Source organism: Cupressus sempervirens, chromosome 1, assembly GCF_028749045.1.
Source record: "Cupressus sempervirens isolate cs-2001-9-10 chromosome 1, ASM2874904v1, whole genome shotgun sequence".
NCBI lineage: Eukaryota > Viridiplantae > Streptophyta > Pinopsida > Cupressales > Cupressaceae > Cupressus > Cupressus sempervirens.
In genome coordinates, this window is record NC_143118.1 from 663,494,542 (window position 1) to 663,498,960 (window position 4,419).

At 31.5% G+C, this 4,419-nt stretch overlaps 1 long non-coding RNA gene across 1 annotated transcript; it reads left to right on the forward strand.

Annotated features, from left to right (window-relative positions):
• The first annotated feature begins 1,215 nt into the window (after nt 1-1,215).
• Nucleotides 1,216-2,499, forward strand: LOC149579635 (uncharacterized). The gene is made up of 3 exons (XR_016359324.1): nt 1,216-1,322; nt 1,569-1,679; nt 2,342-2,499. It is a non-coding gene; the product is annotated as an uncharacterized LOC149579635 (long non-coding RNA).
• Nucleotides 2,500-4,419: the final 1,920 nt, after the last annotated feature.

The window sequence follows — 4,419 nt, forward strand, 5'->3', positions numbered from 1 at the left end:
GATGAGAGGAAGACATCATGTTGTATAGGGCTGCATTTAGATTCACAGTATGTTGCAGGTTCCAAAGCTACTAAAGTTATTTTTGACTCTGTATTACTTTATTGCTTTTGTAGTACTATTTTGAGGGGAGATTTGATCTGGTAAAGTTTGTGAAGACAGTGCAACAGGAAGGATTATATGTTAGCCTTCAAATTGGTCCTTATATCTGTGCCAAATGGAATTTTGGGTATAATTTTTTGTAACTAATCTACATTACATGCGAGGTTCTCTTCTTTCAAACACCCAACATGGTTTATTAAATGTGGATATTAATGCTGTTGATCAATTTGCAGGGGCTTTCTAGTTTGGTTAAAGTTTGTCCCTAGCATTAGCTTCAGGACGGATAACGAGCCTTTCAAGGTGCTTCTCTATGAAATGATGACACTTTTAAGAATTATAAATGCCTTGTATCTTTACAGGATTTTAATGCATAATATTTGATCTAGTTTCTCATATTGAATAAGTGATGAGTGCTGCAGATGGCAATGCAAAGTTTTACATCAAAGATTGTGGACTTAATGAAGAGTGAAGGGCTCTTTGAGTCTCAAGGTGGACCTATTATTATGTCTTAGGTGTGTGTGTTTCTTACAACGTTACCATGAATCTGTGTTAAGGCAATTTTTTCTATCTTAAGGCCATCGATCTTACAAAAGATTAGTGAAATAAGAAAAGTTTTAAGTGTACATCTATATGGAATCAATGAATACCCTGACCTACTAATTCATCATCTTCACAAGTAGAAAATGAATACAAACCTGACGAATCTAGTTTGTTAAACAAGAATCTTGAATCAATTCAAACCTAAGAGTTTTCTTTTGCTGGGCACAAATTGGCAGTTTCACATATTAATGCGTTTGTTGTATCATGTATTGTATAGTGTTGAAGTTGGTGAAGATGAGCCTTTTATAAAGAATGGTGGTCTTTCAATTCTTTCTATAGATTCAGTACGTGATGCATTGCACATTTTCATCAATGGAGAATTTGCAGCTATAAGATCATCCAACATCCCTAAATTCAAAGTGTGTTTTCTAATTTAGTGTTGTTGATTCAAACAATCAGAGTGGATTAATAATTGCTAGTTTGGTCTGTGTTTTTGTTTTTGGTTTTTGGATGTTGAGACATAGAAATTGAGAATTGGGAGGACTTTTCATGTTGGATTTATGCTTTTGACAAGCTCTCAATTTGGAAGCAAGGAAAACCCTAAAGTGAGATATCCATCCGGTGTGAAGCTTAGGGTTGGAACAAACATAATTGCACTCTTGAGTATGACAGTTAGTTTACAGGTTTGTTTCAAACCACATATGTGTAGTTGATTCTATATTTTTGTCTTATTTGGTAGATGCAGAAGTGAAAATAGTAGGTGTAGTGAAGCTAGTATCTTGTTTTATGTCTGATTTCATGTATAAGAATTTAGTCACTAGTTGTTTATGTGAAATGAAATCAGATATATTATTACTGGTTGTCACTATAATAGTATAATGCTTTTCCACATTAGATACTAATTCCTGATTTATCTGTTTATGTTATAGAATATTGGACCCCATTTTGAATCTTGGAATATAGGGATTCTTGGTCCACTTACCCTTAGTGGCTTTAAGGAGGGAACACAAGACTTGTCGATACAAAAGTGGTCTTACTAGGTATGAACCATGGTAATGCAAATTTGTTATTTTGTTTTCTTAAATAGGATACTATAATTTGGAGTAGAAAAGAATAGTTTATATACATTTAAATTTTTAATTATTGATTAAATTATTTAGATATGATACATGTTTTCAAGAGCACAAATGGATAAGTAATAAAACACGGTTGAAGTCATCAATTTTGGATCAAATATGTCATTTTGTGTTTTCCTACTAAGTTGGTGATATTTGTACTTTGCTTAATATATCACAATTTGAACTGAAATTGATTATTTTTCTTTCCAAACATCCCAACAACACCATATTTTTTTCTATATATGTCTTTGTAAATTATAATAACATGATGATTCTACACATTTTACCTGTGACCAGTGGACCTAGGTGTCTTTTAATTTTTTTCTCTTCAGATTCTAGAACAACTTAAGTTTCTTCCTTAATATTCAAGAATATGAGCATTAGTTTTTGACATAAAGGATGTTTTTTTGGAGTTCAAATGTAAAAGGGTGAATGGTATTGAATGGATTACAAATGTGTGGTACAGATTTCTGGGAGAAATGCTTGTTTGGAATCTTGTGATTTATTATGATTGATAATACAGCTCTAGCTCATTTTGTAATATTTTTCTATGTATATGCATATCTAATTTTTTATGCATGCAGGTTGGTTTGAAAGGTGAATCAATGGATCTCCATACAATAGATGGGCATTCCTCTATTGAATGGATGAAAGGAGTAGTTGTCCCTCAGAGATAGCCACTAACATGGTACAAGGTATGCTCCTGATGTTAAATGTTAAATCTACGATTGTGTCAGCAACCACAGGAACCATGAAAAGGTTTGCACAGTTACAATTTGTATACTTTATTTAACATTTTTCATTAAAATTTAAATTATTACTATACATGCAACATTTGATGCACCAGCTAGTGAAGATCCAGTAGGATTGGATTTGAGCACAATGGGTAAAGGCCAAGCATGGGTAAATGGTCAGAATATTGGATGGTACTGACCTTCTTATCATGTCAATGGTGTCTTCTTAGATGGATGCAACTATCAAGGAACTTTTCGTCCAAAGAAATGTGCTGAAAATTGTGGCTAGCTATCTCAACGCTGGTGAGATTTTTTTTTTTTTTTTTTGTGTTCAACTTTCTACTTGATGCCAGTTTATGGATGATACTGCAAATTTTGTGGTAAAATTTGAATTTAAGAGATTTAAAAATAAAGAAGGAGCTACTAAGAGGAATATGTAGTTGATAGACAATAATTTTTGTTTTTCAAGTTCTATTAGCCATCCAATTCATTTGTCGCCAAACCCTTGGTTCTAGGGTTACTAAACTAGGGCCTATTCAATGAGACCTCTAACAAGATCACCAAAACAAAAGGACTACACCAACACTTCATAAATGTCCTCCCCATACATATTCCTTCACCAAATATCATTATCCTTGAAGGAAAGCTCATTCATGTTGATTGGTGCTCACACAAGCTCTTTCACAATCAGCAAATAAACACTCAACACTGCTTCTCCAACAAGATTCTCTATTCTCCTGTAGAAAAAAAAAAATACAAGCATGTACAACATTGTGGAAATCTTCCACCAATCACATAGATCATAGAGGGTGTAAGAGTTGCCACATTGTAGAAAACTTCAAATCTAAACCCGACTGTGCTCTGCCAATCACTGTCTTACAAACACTAGCCCGATTATTTGAACCTAAAAACTATGAAATAAGGAAGAAAATGCATGAAAAGAATAGGAAAAAACTTCCTTAAGACTCCTACATCATGATCAATCGAGAGCCAAACTCAATTATCATTTCAGAGGTATTGGTTATTGTAGACACCTAAAAATCCTTTAGAAAATAAAGTATTTTTATTTTCTGAAAAAGTCCTGATGACATCATCATTTATTAATTAATTTATTTTTATGCCATTAAATCCCTTTATCTTAATTAAAAATATTTAATTAAGGAATCCCTCCCAAAAATGTTTAAATCTTATTTAAACATTATTTCCTTATTTATTAATTATTTAATTAATAAATTGACCAAAAATCCTTGAGAAAATAAAGTATTTTTATTTTCTAAAAAAGTCCTGATGACATCATCATTTATTAATTAATTATTTATTTAATTAATTTATTTATTTTTATGCCATTAAATCCCTTTATCTTAATTAAAAATATTTAATTAAGGAATCCCTCCCAAAAATGTTTAAATCTTATTTAAACATTATTTCCTTATTTATTAATTATTTAATTAATAAATTGACCAAAAATCCCAAAATAAATAATTAATTTATTTTTTTCCCAAAAGTTGGCTAGTTTCCTTAAGACCAATAACCTCTTCCAAAATCTTCTAATCCTTCTTTAATTTCGATTAAAGGCTAATCTCATCATTTCCTACCCCTAATCCCAACTCAAAATATTTAATCAAGATTAAATATTAATCCTCATGTTTATTAAAAATATTTTAATAAATATCTCCTCAACCCAAACCCTTGAAATAAATAAAACTTTATTTATTTCATAAAATCTTATCCTAGGAAGTTCTAGACTCTTCTAGAAAGTCTTCATCCTCATCCAAAGCCTAGACTCTTCTAGAAGATGTCTTTAACCCTAATCCTAATCTCCTCCTAACCTTGTCACATTCCCTAAACATGGGTTAAAACTTGCTAACTCAAGCCAAAGTTAACAAATATCTCCTCCTTCACCCACCCTCATTAATTGCAATCCACTT